The following is a 17,453-nucleotide window of genomic DNA, read 5'->3' as shown; positions in this document are numbered from 1 at the left end:
TATTATAAATTCACTATTACATTGTGAATATATTGGCTGTACTATTGTTATCAGTGAAGCTAATTTGAACATGTTTCCTTAATCTCTGATGACATATTATGGTGATTTTACATTTCTTACATATACTGTAGCTCCTTTGCTTAATAGTGCTTACATGATCAGTTAACTTGTTCTCTCGCTTTCTCTAGGACCTTTTCTGATATAAACACTGACCTTGTCAGAACCAGTAGTCCTCATGGAGACCAAAACCTGGTCTCAATGAGGCAGAACCTCATTTCTGAGCAACTGTTTGGGCCTAAGATTTGAACTGAGGTTATTTTAATGTTAGGCATTCACTGATCATGGTTATGGTTAGGGCTCCAAATGAATGCAAGTCAACACATGTCCTTAAAAGGATACCACAAATGTTTTGTGTGTGTATGTGTGTGTGTCATAACTCTGATGAGCATGATACACTTTCCAGCAGGAGTCAGATCGTCAGTGACATAATCAGCACTCGCTGACATGTCTGTTGATGCATTAACGTGTGATGTGTGAAGGCTCAGCATCGTCCTCTCTTTGATCTCCTCCCTGATGCTCCTATGCTGTCCTCAATTCAAGGAGGTACATAAACACAATCTCAACATGCATCTTCCACAGCTCCAGCTAAGTGCAAGCAGCACAGTGTGTTCCTGTGGTAGAGACGCTCTGGTTCACGTATATGGCACCATTTGAATAAATAAAAGTATCTGGTGTTGCTGATCCGTGTTGAGTTTAGCAGTGGAGGCTCCTGTTTCTTAATCTTCCTCTCTCTCTCTCTCTCTTATTGCTCTACATGCTCTCTCTGTTTCTCCTCCTCCTCCTCAGCTCTTCAACTTCTCGCCAAGAACACCCAATTCTCTTCAGTGTAATTTCCCTTCCTTTTGAGTCTCTATTGCTTTCTCCCTCTGTCCATCTCTCTCTCTGTGTCTTTCTCCCCCTGTGACCACAGTCAAATCAATAATTCATCATCGGGATCTAAAGTACGCAGACAGGCAGCATGCTGGAGACAAGCAAACACACACTGCTGGCCAAACTACGCTGACTACGGGCCAGGTGGCTGCGGTCATCCATTTGAGTACTGCTAAGCCAGCACAGGCTAACACAGCCAAGATTCTGCTTTAAGTCAGCTAAACACAGGACCCATGAATGCACCAGGTTTGATTCGATAATCTGGCAGGAGAAGTGTTTGCATGGTTATTTTGGTTCTGGCACTGTGGTGCACATGGCAACAAGAAAACATGGACAAAGCCACGGTGTGGATTTACTGTCTCCACCATCACCTCTGTTAGTTACCAAACACAGAATATGACCACATTCAAACAATGAATCCTCAACGTTGTTATCTTTAAGACCAGGGATGGTCAGTATCAAACACATTCCACCCTGAAGCTTGAATTGGCATTGTAGCGCCCCTCACTGGAGGATGACGGTACTGACGAGCAAGGATTTCATCGTTGGCTGCAAACCTTCAAAAACATAATGTAAAAACTCTTGGATTTCACTTGAATCCCAGGGTTCCAGTCAAGTTTCAAGGGAGCTGTTTAGTTGCTTTATATTGTTTCCTATATTTTCTGGATGATATTGAGAACACTCATTGAACACATATTTACTGTAAGACATTTAAGAATAAAGACTCTGATATTATTTAGATAAAATCATTAATGGTACGTCTTATGAAAATATTATTTTCATCAGTAAAGGCTGTCTAACAGTGGGTTAAAGTGGCAAAGGTATTTTTAAGATATAGACTTAGATTTTTACCTTTGTTCTCATTGACAGCCAGGTTTTTGTGAGAGCAAGAGTTTGTTTCTCAATCATGTTGTCAAATGCAGGGGGTGCACCGCGGGCAGTGCTGACCATTGTTGTTAATACCTGTCCTCATGCATGACCACATGCAGACATCATTAAATACGAATGCTCACACCTGGAATTATCCTCTGTGACCACATGAGACTGGCTTCCCCCCTTTATTCAAACATACACTGGTGTCATGTGTGTTCATGAGAACAAAATGATGTTTTTAACTAGTCAGTGACAGGTAAAGAGGGAGAGAACAAGAGAAGAGTGATGTTGCAGAGTGAAACAGTGTTTATGTAAGTAAAATCAGTGCTTATATTGGGGTGCTGGCTACACATAAATGAATACAAGGGTGCTGAGAAGTGCAAAACATACTGGGAAACTGCAGCAGGTAAGAACACGTCAGATGTGGAGGCAGTCTCTAATCCAATCTCTGAATGTGTTTTTGTGATCTGATCTGAAAATGTATGAAAGGCGGATTGAGAGTTTAGACCTGTACTTAGCACCGCCCACATGTGATCATGTCACTTAGGATGGATGTTAACAACAGTGCTAAATGGGGTCCATGTGTCAGTACCTCATATAAAAAGACAAAAACCTGAACTATTCCTTTAAGAACTGGTTTTCAAATAAAGGAATGTTTACTTCTAATGTTCTACTTCCATGCATGAATGTGTGTATATATATATATATATATATATATATATATATATATATATATATATATATATATACTGTATACATATATATAAAATAAATGCAACTTCATGGAGTTCTCTGGTAACCTTGCATGTATTTTGGGTTCCATACATGTTGCTACAACTCTCAGTTCACAGTGGACTATATTGTATGTCTTTGAACTCTTTGGCCTTGGTTGAACCTGTGCCTCGGCTGCCTCATGTGTGCACCTCTCTGACTGAATTCTCACAGCCAGAGACCCAGGGCAGCTGAGTGCAACAAGCTTGGGCTCGTCCAGTGGTCGAACTGCTGAAAATGAAGTGCAAACTGCGAATCAAACCCGTGGGAGTAACACCACCACACAACAACGCCGACACACAGGATTTAAGGTGTCAGCAAACTATGGATGTCACTTTTGCGAGGCGCTGTCTCCACGGAAACAACAAACAGGCACAAGAATGTACCACACACACAATGCACTACTGGCTATTCTGCATTTTAAGCCTCCCCTGATGTTGTGCTAACCAGCAGTTACCATAGCCACCATGGCAACAAGCTCCATTAGTTTGCTTGCAACTGACACAAAGAATTTTTGCACCAGAACATATCGTCCATATTATTCAAATTACTACCAACAACCACCAAGGAAATGAATAAAAACCCTGCTCAACGCATCTTTGTTCTGCTGGAGGAAGACAGAGTGAGATTGGCTATATTCAAATATGAAAGGTCAGCGCCCAAAAAGACAGTGTAGAAATACAACATTCCATTGCCATGAATGAGCTGGTTTGTCTGGCAAACTTCTCCCAAATCTGTATTAAGAGAGCTGTCAACAGAATGGCAGGGGTGAGTGCATGAGAGGAGAAGAGGAGAAAGTAGCAGCTGACTGCAGCCCATCCTTGGCAAAGAGCTGGAGAGATGAAGTTTCACTTAGTGGACAGGTCTCAGAAAAACAAGATAAAACCTACCAAGAATCTCTCTTTCATTACCTGGAACTGGATTCAAGAGCAACACTAGCAACTGGAAGTAAGGATGGACAATCAGCTTTCTCCATATCCACCCGCTCCTTCTGATCACAATCACCTGCTTAAACCTCACCTTAGAAGGTGTCATTTTGTGACTTTAACCTGTTAAGTGACTCTAAAAATACAATTAAATATAATTACTGCGAATAAATATGGATTAAAAAATGTTGATGGTGTGTTTTCTTCATTGTATAAATAATAATACTGTCAGATATTGGGAGTTACTTGTAATTGGGACTGTTGCAGTACTGTATGTTTCTGAAAGGTTCCTCAGTTGCATCATTTGCATCATTCTAATCAGTCAGTGATGGGACTAAGTCAAAATGACACCGTTCCAAGCAAATATGATGTTTGAATTCAGTGTTATTTGTCGAATATTCAGAGCTAGTTAAAGTAATGCAGGGTTCCCAGCATGTTGAGTCAGCAGCTAAAGAGATAGAGAGAGGAGTTACTTCAAGATGCATTTAAGAGACCTCTTAAATAAATATAAAATCACTTCTGCAAATAAACAATGCAGTCAATTTTGTATCCTTTTGAACATAATACCAAATAGTCACATTAACTGATCAAAACACAAGTAATCAGATTATTCATGCCCATCCGTATTGATCTGATACTAGGCAACATCACTGGATTAGATACTTGAGAAAGAAAAAGAAAAATCTGATATGATCGATAAATCCTAGATATAAATGCTTAAATATAGACAGACGGCAGGTTTTAAGAAATCCTGTGACAGGTCTGTGAGTGAGAGCGGTGTTTATGAAATAGCATTTTTTTCCTGTAACACAGACGTCATATTAACAGCTAGGATATTTAAAATAGGTAAAGGACTATATCAGACTGATATCATTATCGGTAGAAATTCAAGGTCGTGATATCAGACATATAAAAGTGGTTGTGAGGGATCCTTCGTCAGTGAGTCACATCCTTTACAGTCCATAGTGTCCTCCTGGGTCTTTACCATTTAGAAGAATGTGCGGTGATGACGCATGGATGCCACAGCCACCGCGCTGCAGAATGACATCACATGAATGTTACACCAGCACTGAGGCTCTGTGGTCATTTACAGTGAGGGTATGTGCGTGTGTGTGTGTAGGAGTTTTATATTTTATTATGGTAAATTATTAGTTGAGTCAGTGCGGCAAAGAGGCACAGTGATTCAGTTTAAAGGATTTTCAAGACACATCAGTGTAAATCAGAACAGCTATATCAGCATAAATGTAAGATAAGAGACTAACAATGTAGACAGAGTGTTGCTCTCATGGTGAGAGAGGTCTATGGGCTGTGCTGCGTTTGGCTCTGGCTTACAGTCAGCTATATATACTCTGAAATGTGAGCAGATAAGAGATGAATGATGCCTGTGAGGCCACACAGACGCCTCTGTGCCCCCTTCTGCCTGAGACCACTAGTTGCTGAGCAGATTGAAGGAAGGCTTAATGACTTATTCTGACAAGCCATAGTTTCACCTAGCTACAACTAAGCATTATTTTCATTCATCTGTTCACTATTTTCTAGATCGATCAATTGATTTTCACATTCACATTTAAGAAGCTACAGAAAACAAACAAAAACAAGTTGTTTTCTCAATCAATAATTTGTTTCATCTATGAAAAGCAGACAATTGTGAAAAGAGGAATAATCTAGTAATTATACAATGATTGATTAATCATTGCCATCATCATTGATTTATATTGAACATAATTATTTATATACATATGTACAACACACATAAGAAAAGGCAAATGCAGTAGTGTAATGTAGCTTTGACATCAATGATTATTCAGTGTTGCCTGTCATAGCTCCAAGGATATAACTGTGGCAGCTTAGTCAACACATTTTCCATCCTTGAACATGCCTGGTATTTTACTCTCTACAACAAAAAGGTAGCAGAGGCTCCATTCAATGTTTTCAACTGAGGTTTTGTTTCTTCATGTTTCATACTCAAAAGTATTTTCTGCTACAAGGATATTCCCATGAGAAAAAAGAGGCTTTCGGTAATGTGAAAACCTGGAAAGGAGGAACCAATTAGCATTCATCATTACCACCATCTGTTAGAGACTCACATGAGGGGCTATAATCGCAGAAGTGACCTCAGAGTGGACTGAAGCTGATTGATACTCCAGCCCATGCAGCTGGCTGGTATAACACTTAATTCATTGAGGTAATCATCTGGTAAATGAGGCTCATTTTTATTTAAAAACATCTATCAATCTCAGCGATTCCACTGAGTGATGCTGAGAGACGCATTAATAACAAAGAAGGAGAGACTTCTGTGTAGAATACTTTCACTTTTCAACATTCCCAAAGTCAATCACCACTCGTTCTATATTTATACTGATATTTCTAAACCGACTTCTATTGATTCTCTAATACAGTATGTGATAAATTCCAGTCTGTTTATGTCAGACATAAATGACATTTATGTCAGACATAAATGACATTTATGTCATTTAAGGGTGATCTGTGCTTCTCTTGTTGATTTGGACAACGCTGATCACAGTTTACCGACTGGATAGACTCATGAGACGTGTCAGGTAGAACTGCTGTCATTTATGATTAAAGATGGGTACCAAGAACTGGTAATAAATGGTTCTGGTACCTAATTGGTCAGTACTGAAGAATCAATGAGCATCTGGACAAACGGAGCTGCTGAACATGTTTATGATATATTTATTCCAACTTTACTTTAGAAGGAATGGAAATCATGTGCTGCCACAGCAAGAGCTAACTCTTCAGCTTCAGCTGTACCTGTTGTCTTCATCCTTTAAATGTGAAGTTTTGGGCATCGAGCCACTTGAATTATATGTGTAACATGATGATATTATTTTCAAGGGCTTTCACGTAAGACTGGATATTGTAGACTGTATATTTTCTTTATTAATTATGCATTCAGTGCTTTTTCTGTACATAGCAAAAACTCAAAGTAATGAAACTCAAAACAATGTCACAACATTGATAATAGATTGTAATCTTTACTGGCAGACACAAGGACCAAAGATGAAAACCTTTGCTTAGTCCTGATTTTTCCAACTAAATCCCACAGCAAATCCCCTCAGCCTGACCACTGTGGATGGAAAAAAGTCAACCATGCTTTCATGACATCAAACTGTGCCACTACAGCAGGTCTGTTTCAACTGCAGCAACTCGTTTGGAAGATTTTACTGCAAATACAACACAACGTCCTACAGAGTTAGGCACCTCTGTGTATGAAGGAATTGTTGTTGTGCTTTCTAACACGTGGAAGACATCCCAAAAAACATTTAGCTTCTGAATGTAACTAAACGTTGTCGTCCTCCAAAGTTTCTGAGGAACCAAATCAGAGCATAAAGCACCTCAAAGTACATTTGTTCTCTGACTTTTCTTGTTTGTTTTTTTGTATTTATTCCTAAATGTATTCCTTGGCTGCAACTAACGATTATTTGCATAATTAATTATTTATCGATTATTTCCTCAATTAATTGCTTGGTCCATAAAACATCAGAAAACCTTAAAAAATGTTGATCTGTGTTTGTCAAACCTGGAAATGATGATGTTCTCAAATGTCTTGTTTTGTCCACAAACCAAAATGATGAAGAAATGAAATATACTCACATTTGAAAGAAATGAAGAAAATACTCACATTTAAGAAGCATAAAAAAAAGTAAGTAAAAAGTACATGCCAATTATGCTGAAAATTAACTAGCAACTGACACAAGGCCGTTCTAACTAAATAATAAGTGATATTTGCTTGATTTAAAATTTTAAATCTAGCAGACATCTGTGTCAACAACAGGAATGCATGTTGGGTGCGTAGTAGAAAAGTTGTTACCTGCCGTATTTGTAGCTGTGCGTCAGTCCCTCCAGACTGTGATGGGTCTGGGGCAGCTCATCGTTCTCCTGCTCCTCGACAGTGTGCACTCACACGTGTAGGCTGTGTCGCACTGATGACTCCTGCTGAAACACACAAACACGCGCTCTGTGATTACATTGAACACACGGGAAATCACGATGTATGGATGTATGTAGAGCTGAAACGATTAATCCATTACTAAATGAATCGACAACTATTTTTAAGCTTTTTTCAAGATTAAAACAAGATTTCCGATTGTTTAAGCTTCTTAAATGTGAGTATTTTATTCATTTCTTTGCTCTGGATAAAAAAGAAATTATTAAAAGTCACAAAACGAGACATTTGAGACCATCGTCATTTCCAGGTTTGATGAACACCGATCGACATTTTTTAAGGTTTTCTGACATTTTATGGACTAAACAAACGATTAATCGATTAATCGAGAAAATAATCGACAGATTAATCAATTATGACAATAATCATTAATTACAGCTCTATATGTATGTATGTATGTGTGTGTGTGTGTATGTATGTAGGTATGTCATTTGGTTTACAGAGATGTCAATTAGAAAACATACAATGTGCAGAATACGAGACAGAAAACAATAGAATACCATATACAGTACAGTCCACTCAACACAGTGTCCAATATCACCCTCTGTAGAATGTGTCATGGAAAGGAAAGCAGACACAAATATCACAGCTTCAATGCTTCAACAACCAACAACAGAAGACATATGTCTTACTATGTCCACAACCTAAGACACTAATTATTTTACACTATACGGAAAGAAAGCCAGAAAATATCACAATTTAATAGGCTTAAAAATTTGAGAACATGTTTGTTATTTTAAAAGAACACTTTACTTCATTAATGAACAAATAGATAATTCATTGAAAAATCCATTCATTGTTGCAGATATCCAAGAGATTTGCTCAGTAAATCCCAGTCTGAGCAAAACAAATGCAGCATATGAGAGCTACCAGACTGACGGCTGATCAAGTCAGTGTCTCCGTGCTCTGTTTCTGTTCACTCACACAGAACATTTCAACAGACGTGTACAGTATGAAGTGACCACACACGCCACCTGTACACCATGTCCCACCATTAAAGATTGACGATGTATCCTTCAGCTGCTTGTAATATCAAATCTGGAAAAGCTGCCTCGAAAGAAAAATAAGCCCAGGTAAACAGCTGACTCCATCTTCATCAATGACCGAATCTCAGGTTTCGGCACATCACACACGGCTGCTTTTGATTATATCATCATTATAAACGCACACCAACTGATGTCAGGTCCTAAAACTAGACAGCTCATCTCAGTCTTTCCACTCATGCTGGAAAAATCCAGAACCTCTGTCTACAGCAAACAGCCTACGCCACACACATTCAGCTGACAAGCAGGTACCGAGAAGAAGAGCGAGGAGGAAGAGCAGTGGTTAGCTTGGTTTGCAGAGAGGCTCACCCTTGTTGTTGTGAATGACCAGGCCAATAGACAGAATACAGAAGGCAATGGGGTGCTACTTGGGAGGCTGTGGCCCCAGAGAGTGAGAGGATAGTATGAGCACAGCGAACCAGAATGCCACAGATCAAGTTACAGAGCTGGTAAATATAGCAGACGCCTATGACCTCTGCAGGTCACTCAACACTCTATGGCGTTCCAATTGGTTCTTAGAGGACTAGCATTAAGGCTTTTTATAAGCCGAGCTGGGCACTGCTGTAGCCAGAAGACTGCCTTCACAGAAATTCAAGTCTGAAAAAATGACCACAATTCAATCTGCAGACAACTGATTTCCTCCAGTAACATTTAGGACTAGAGTGACTGTATGGCCTGAAACTAAAATATCACTTTTTGTTTTTACACCAAACTCAAATTAGGGTTTTACTCTTGTTATATTATTGTTTCCCTCTAAAAGAACACAAGAAATTATTTACAACAACATTGCATTTATTTATATATTTCCGTTTTCTACTAGGTTCAAAACAATGGGCTCTGAGACCTTATTTCACAATGGAACATATACCTCAGAGGTTTTCACTGATTGTCTTCTCATAAGACTAAAAGTCTAAATACATTTTTTTATTAAACTTAACATTTTGCAGATAAATAAAAGGTTTTTCTCACATTTCAAAATGTTATTGATGATTGGCTACAAATGGCACACACTCACTGTTTGAGTGTCATTAATCTAAATCATTAAATCATTAATCCACATTAAGTCCTTATAGTGACTGATCACCCTAACCCTAGCAACAGTGACATGGTAATGTATAGTGTACACAGGTTACTGACTTTAAAGCTGCGATGGACAACTTTTTGGCTTAAACGTTTAATGCTGTTAAAATGTATTCCCCAGTGTAATGGTGACAGAAAAAACCCCCGATACTTTCCATGTTTGTATTGATCTCTTATAAGCTGTTCTTTCACTACGTTATTCTCTTTGCCCCAAACAAAGCTTATGCAGAAAGATTCTTATTTGATTTATTGTATAAAAGAAACAGTGTTATTCAGTATCCAAAAAAACACAGCAGAGAATAGCGTTCATGGAATATCTAAATGCATAAGTGTTTATAATGAAAGTAGGTATCTGATATATATCTGATGGTTAATAATGAACAGGCTTACAGTTACCTCCACACAGACAGTATGAAAACAATCTTAACAGTCGTTTTCATCTGTCGATTATTTACTCGATTAATCGATTAATCGTTTGGGCCATAAAATATCAGAAAACCTTTAAAAAATGTTAATCGGTGTTCGTCAAACCTGGAAATGATGATGTTCTCAAATGTCCTGTTTTGTCCACTAACCAAAATTATAATCGGAAATTTTGTTTTAATCATGAAAGAAGTTTCAAACTGATAAATCGATTATCAAACTAGTTGTCGATAAATTTAGTAATCGATTAATAATCGATTCATAGATTAATTGTTTCAGCTCTAGTTTTAATAAGTAATTTGTGGGTTCGGGTACGTTTCATCATCAGAGCTTGAATGAGACAAAATAAATTGTTCTGCCACTAATTTAATGTTGTTACTGATTAATACTGTAGTTGGTGATATGGACAAGTTTTTCAAACACTTTTTCGAGGTTTGAATGCGAGTAGTTTATTATTATTTTATTTTTTTGGTATGTACAGTAGGTTAAGAGAGAAACTATTGTTGTTGTTGATAGTGATGCAAATCCAGATTCATCCTCTCTCTCTCTCTTTTATTTATTTATTTTTTACAAATGTTACCCTTGAGAAATAGAGGAATGTTTCAACATAAACAGTTCCTCATACGCTGTAGGTCTACAGTATATGTTACAGTGTAGTTTGTATTGACAAAGTTTAGAAACTGAACGGCACTGACAAGAGATTTGCACTCTCTTTAAAATGCAATATTATCTTCCTAATTATATATTCCAATCAGTTGTTTTAAAAGTTTTAATGCAGTTATTACATCATGTTGTTGCAATGCAAGAGACGTGGATTAACAGTAAATTATCACATTCAACCACGTACTTGCTTGCACAGTAAAACAGCTGAGGCATGTGTGCCGGATAATGGAAAAAGACAGGCCTAATGCTGTGGTGGACGCTCTCTGTGAGAGGTGTAGCATTACATGACACTGAGAGGAGATGATGGGATGATACTAGCACACAGGCTGCTGCTGCTGTTGCTGTGTGAGTGTGTGTGTGTGTGTGTGTACAAGGTATTCCTCATGTTGTAGGGACCTAACTATGTTTACAAAATCACATTATAGGGACTTGTCTTCCTTGTGGGGACATAAAGCAAGTCCTCATAACGTACATTACTGCATTTTAAGGTGAAGATATGTTTTACGGTTAGGTTGAGGTTAGGGTTAGGGTCAGGGTTAGGATTAGGCCAGTAGTAATTGTGGTTAAGGTTAGAGTAAGTCTCCAGGAAATGAATGTAAGTCAATGCAATGTCCCCTTAAGTCATGAATGTTGAACGTGTGTGTGTGTGTGTGTGTGTGTGTGTGTGTGTGAGGAGTCTGGTCTTAGTTATCCACCAAAAAATCAGTACCATGTACATATGTATATATAAATAAATAGATAAATATACACATATATAACTATTTACATATATATACACAGTATGTATATGTGCCATTGGCCCCTGAATCATATGCTAACAAGGTCAAGGCAAAACCAGGACAGTGCTTATGTAAATAAAAATTAAAAAAATAAAAAATAAAACATGATTATGTTTATCTCCAATAATTTAAAATAATTTCAGTGACTCATTCATATATTTAAGTGGAAAGTGTTGATCTATGTGGGTCTGCAAACATGTCATCCATACTTAGTGATCATTCTGACAAATGGGTTCTGATTACTAGATACTTAGATACTTGTGTTTTCACACTAAATTCTCGTATAGACTGAGACACTTTCATGCTGGAAATGATTAACTGTCAGAAGGGATTGTAAAACTACCATATTACCAATATTTGGTGATTGCTAAGAAGAAAAAATGGAATAAAATCAGCAAACAAACATACAAGTACTTTCAATGTTTTTATAGCAATAACATGATAAAGGAATGTTTGCATTACATGCTATTCAATACTTATTTTATTCCTTGCTATTATTTTCTATAGTACACATTTACCATTGATTGTATTATATATTTCATAATTACAAGTATATTTACTAGTATTATAAAATCATATAATTTATATCATACCTATGATGTTACACAACTGTACCATTCTGTAGGCCTACTGTGAAACAGTTATTATTGTGTAGTTCACAATACAGTATTTTACCATCTCATGTAAAACGTAGGCTATACTACAGATTTTCCTTTTTTCCCCTTTTCACTGCTATTTGATTTGATCACTAGATATATGTTGAATGACAGGGATACAGCCTATCAATAAAAAATGTCATTAGAAAAAAAGAAAAAAGAAAAATGCTTATTTATACATATATATATTTATTTTTTTTATCTAGGAAAAGTGCGAGTCTCCTAGTTTGTTTCTATTTGATTGTGTTCTCGACTTGCCCGGACCAATATGACGGCGATGTTGACGTATCACTTCAATGGGCCGGAGAAGCCAATGCGGCGTTTACGTGTAGTACATGTACAGGTGATTAGATAACCACGCAGAGCCCGGCAGCCGAGTAGTAGTGAGGCCACTTTAACCGGGTACTGTTAGTGAAGGGGGCGGAGGACATGGAGGACATTAAAACAGGCGAAAACTTAACCACAAACCACAACTGAAACGTCCTTTAAACAGAGACGTCGCGAATTACAAAGTTACTGCATCGTTAATTAATAATTTGGTTACCACGATGGCCGTCCCGCTTCGTTTAGTCAACTAGCTAACTCGGCTAACTATCCCCGTGCGCGCGCGCGCGCGCGTGTGTGTGTGTGTGTGTGTAGGCAGAACACCGCCGGTGTGTTCACTGACCACCCAGCCAAACTGTAGTGTAAAGAATATGCAATCACTGCTCATACACACTACGCGTGAAGCAGCATAAAACGAACCCCCAAACCGTTTTTTTCCACTTTATAGACGACAAAAAGCGATAATTATTTCGGAAAAAAACAAAAATCACTTTTAACTGGACCAGAACACACGTAGTGCAGGTTTATGTCATTGCTGTGTCTTCAAACTGACATGAAAGAGCTTCTCCACTGTCACATGCATGCACACAATGTTAGAGGCTCACAATGACTAATTCAATGTGATGATGGCAGTTTTATTCCCGACAAACAAACACAAGAGACAGCCAGGTAGAAGGTACTTTTGCTTGTGCACGAGTGTACACAGGAGACAGCAGCACATTAGTGTGATGGTGGTGTAAGGTAATATAGCTGCATTCACTCACCCCACAGTCGGAGCTCAACCCCGATTCAACCGGACTGAGAAACGCCCCCACGAATGTCTCTGTGGCTGCTCTGCGCTGCCGTCTACACCGTCACTTCAGCTCCTCTGAAGAGCTCAGGATCCTTTCCGTCAGAAGGTTTAACCTCCACTAGCTGTAGTAGACGCTAATTCCAACCAACACGCTGGAGTCAAGCCATTTCTTCTGTCCTCCTGCAGTTGTAGACTTTCAGCAACCTAATAACGGTCCTTTTCGCTTTAACGGTGACGTCAGTCCGGCAGAAGGAGCTCAGCTCTGATTGGTCGTTAACAGTCTGCGAGCGTCAGCAGCCACAGCAGCGGGCCACCTCCCACACCGTCGCCACGGTGACCAGCGTAAACATCAGAGCCGTCTTTCATTGAAAAAAAAAAATACAATCAAATAAAAATGCTACGTTCATACCCGGTGGGAAAACGGAACACGTGTTCCCCAAAGATCATCTTTGTAGGCATGCGCAGTGTTAACAGCAGTGTTACTGATACCAACGCAAAGAGTCATGAACACTGCAGAGAAAATCACCATCACACATCTGCATTATGTGTGATTCATTATCCAGCATCAACACAGCAGCCATACTGTATCACCCAGCACACGAAAATGAATACAATACAAATACACTGTTTTGATTCAAACTATTTAAACTGCATGTCCTGATACACTGTTTCTATCGTTCAGTATAGGGCTCGATGATATGACCTATGGGTTATCATGATAAAATCAATATCAATAATTCTCCTGCTAAATATCATGTCATAAAACACTTATTTTTGCTCCTGACTGAGAGTTAAATAAATAAATTATAGCTTTTAACACCTTAATGGACAGAAAATAACAAATATTTTTCAAATGTAGTGTGTACCATTTAGGAGGGTTTATTGGCAGAAATTCAACATACTGTGTATAATTGCTTTAAAATAAAAAAAAAACTGTTTTCATAGAAGAAGCCTTTTTATATGTACAATGAAGGACCTTGCTTTATGGAAGCTGCCATCTTCCCATGTTTCTACGGCAGCCCGAAAGGAAAAAATAGCCAGAGAGTGTGATTCATATTCTGAAGCAGAAGTTGACTATGCAAACAAAAACAACAACAACTTCATTATCATAGAATCAATGCTTAAAACAACTAAAAAAAGGAGGAAACAGAGAAGTGGGAGAGTGGAGAGAGTAGTGAAATAGTGTTTACATCCATTCTGTGTGTGAAGGCCACTGTAGAGCCCTGATGTGCTGGCAGCAGGCAGAGGCGAGTGCATGGAGGGGTTTGTTGCACTCACCATTATGGCACTTTTTCATTGAGCAGTTCTCGCATCACTTGACTCTTGGTTTTTTTTGCTTTTCCATTAGTGGCCCATGTTGAGGAGGTACTATGAAGTGATGGAAAATGACATGTCTGATACCAAACCGAGTAGAGTCGTGCTCGAACTGTATCATGGAAAAGTGCAACTAGATGTCTCCAATTTTTACACATTTGAACCTTTAGAAAGAGAAATTTTTCACAAACAAATCAGTTACGTGTGTTTTGTTTTTACGATGCACGATGAAAAAAGAAAATGGTTGAAAAACTTATTGACGAAATATTACTTAAATTGGTAACACCTAAATTAATGAAGTTCATTCAACTAAAGTAAGCACATTGTCTTCAAAAAGTTTGAATGAACTTAACTCTTTTCGGTGTTACTAATTTAAGTAATATTTGCTTAAACATTACTTAATAAAGTTGCAGGGGTAGCACACGGTGTGCTGTAGCCTATCTGCTGTATGGTTATGTATTCAAAGAACATATTTTAAACTACTACTACAAAGTGAACACTTTTGTTCTCTTTTACATGTGCAATAAATCAAAAAGAGTATACATTTTTAATTTGTCATTTGAGCTCTCTGACATATGGTAGTGTGCAGTTATTACTATGTTCAACGTGATTGGTTTGGACTCTCCTTATAAATAATGTTTTCCACTTCCAGCACTCATGTAGTCATCCGTGCACGTATATGAGCGTCTGCATCAAAGTGAATAAATCATGAACTCATACTGCAGTACATCACCTCCTGCCATGAAACACGTGCGGACTCCTGACCTGCTTCTTACAGCTGCTGCTGTTATTGACAGGTTCACAAACACAGAGAAGGGAGACTTCCTTTTATTACCATTCAGTGACACATCTTTCTTTACGTACAAGTATGGATGACTCACTCTGCTCCATTTAATACTTCATACAGAATCCTACAAATCTGATAATGCTTTCCGTGCCACAGATAATGAACAGTTACATACAGTAGATGAGTGATGTGATGTGAGGAAATACTGATTCATGGGCCTGAGCAGGGGCATCCTGCACATTCCATCCCACCCAAATCTATACATTATAATCCCATTATATCCTTCTTAGTTCCCCTGAGCTCTGGTGCACCACTTTAACAGGCAGGCGATGATGACTCAAGCAGCGTATTAACGGATAAATCCAGAATAGCACTATCTATTTAGATTCTCAGGTTTCCATTCAAACAGGATGCATTGTTCTACAGCTACCAGAAGTCTGGCATTAGCAGAATAAACACATACAGTATACTTAGCAGTGTTTAAAGGAGCAGTAGGCAGGATTTTTTTTGGGCATTATTGATCAGTAATTTCCATAATAACTTTCTTTTCCACAAAATGTACTTCAGATGATCTGGGAGAGAGAAAAACGTCTGTTTAATACTTTAAGTCCCTAAACAACCAGTGAGTTCTCGCCGTAGGCTAATGCTAGAGCTAACAGAATGTTTACATGTCATGAGAACATTAGTTACTGTAGTAGACTAAAACTGTATTAAATCTCATTTCTGAAAGTCAGATTAACACACCCAGATGCAAGTCGGAGTCAAACTATTATTATTATTATTACTATCTACTACTACTACTACTACTACTACTACTACTACTACTACTACTACTACTATCATCATTGCCCTCAGCAGCACTGGCCCAAGCGTTTATGACAATTTGATTTGGGGACCCACCCTCCCACCACCTCTGAGTCACCTGTGCTTGACTATTATGATAAAAATTTAACACTATAAATTGCATTAATTGAAGTTGTGTTAATTACACCAAACCAGTGCCACTGCTGTTTTGTTTTTTTTTTGTTTTTTTTAAACATTATTAGAGGGCAGCAAAATCACAAAAGTGGCCTAGTATTAATTGACACCTTCATATTCAAAGTGATGCACTAAGTGTAGTGATACTGAACTTGAATTAAACAAGTAAACCAGTTTAATGACTTTGGTTTTTAAAGAGAGTCAGAGAGTGTCGTCACAGGACGAGTCATGAGCGAGAATCAAACCGGACAATGCCGAACTGTAGATCAGTTATAAAGACTTAAAAATCCTTTTTGGTCAGGACACTTCTAAAATCTCAATATTTAACTCGACTCTGAACTTCAGTCAGACCAGATTTGGAATGAAGTTAGCCTGAGCTTTCTGGCACTCGCCAAGCTGTAAGCTCAACAGGAAGACACCTAATACTAACAAGTTAACGCCCCCTAGTGGAGCAGATGAAGACACACTTCATTCAGTACGTCGATTTCCCATTAGTGCTTGTATGCTGAGACAAGGGCAGTAGGCGTCGGCTGGACCTGACTGTGCATGGAAACATACCGCGTGTGACCAAGAGCAAGTGAAACGCACATATTTCACACAAGGTCATGTGTCAACGTATGAAATGAGTGAGTCTGTCTGTGAAGGAAAACACCTTTTGTTTAGATGAAAGGAAAACAAACGGACGATTTAAAATAACAAGTAAATCCTGCGTACTGCAGCTTTAGCGTTACAGACATTATGAGGCATTTCGATGTCAGGTATCGTTCTCTCTATTTCAGCAGGACAGCACTGATCTAAACTCAATGACAAACACAGGGAGCTCATCACTGATAGACTTCAGATGTCATTTTTACTACCTTTCCACTCGTCACAACCATCTACGTAAAAGGAAACACTAGAGTGACAGTGACACGAAATCAAGCACTTTCAACAGGGACACTCACTATTGGCTCAATTTAGACGCACAGATTCTTGTGGTTTCGCTGCTGGTGGAATTATTACCTCTGCCTCTAAAGAAATGCACGTCTCCCTGAAGGGTTGCTGACTGATGAGCTTGGAAAAGGCCTCACAGCTGAGCTGAGCCTTACTGCTCATGCTTTAGCTGAGCTACCTGTATTTTTTAGCTGACCTGCACAGCTGCAGACC

General features: G+C 38.5%; 1 protein-coding gene across 6 annotated transcripts in view; it reads right to left on the bottom strand.

Annotated features, from left to right (window-relative positions):
* Nucleotides 1-13,438, bottom strand: part of usp2a (ubiquitin specific peptidase 2a) — a 52,389-nt gene extending 38,951 nt beyond the window's left edge. For 2 of the 6 annotated variants that reach the window (XM_044032390.1, XM_044032396.1), the window contains exons 1-2: nucleotides 8,820-8,932; nucleotides 7,333-7,457 (exon numbers count right to left, since the gene is read on the bottom strand). The gene's annotated coding sequence lies outside the window, so the exon portion shown is untranslated. Of the gene's footprint in view, nucleotides 1-7,332; nucleotides 7,458-8,762; nucleotides 8,794-8,819; nucleotides 8,933-13,199 lie in introns of those variants that run through there. The other 4 variants (XM_044032392.1, XM_044032391.1, XM_044032395.1 and 1 more) reach the window with 4 other exon arrangements.
* Between the last annotated feature and the right edge of the window lie 4,015 nt (nucleotides 13,439-17,453).

The sequence above is a fragment of the Solea senegalensis genome, linkage group LG8 (genome assembly GCF_019176455.1).
Source record: "Solea senegalensis isolate Sse05_10M linkage group LG8, IFAPA_SoseM_1, whole genome shotgun sequence".
Taxonomy (NCBI): Eukaryota; Metazoa; Chordata; class Actinopteri; order Pleuronectiformes; family Soleidae; genus Solea; species Solea senegalensis.
This window is presented reverse-complemented; position numbering and strand designations above follow the sequence as displayed.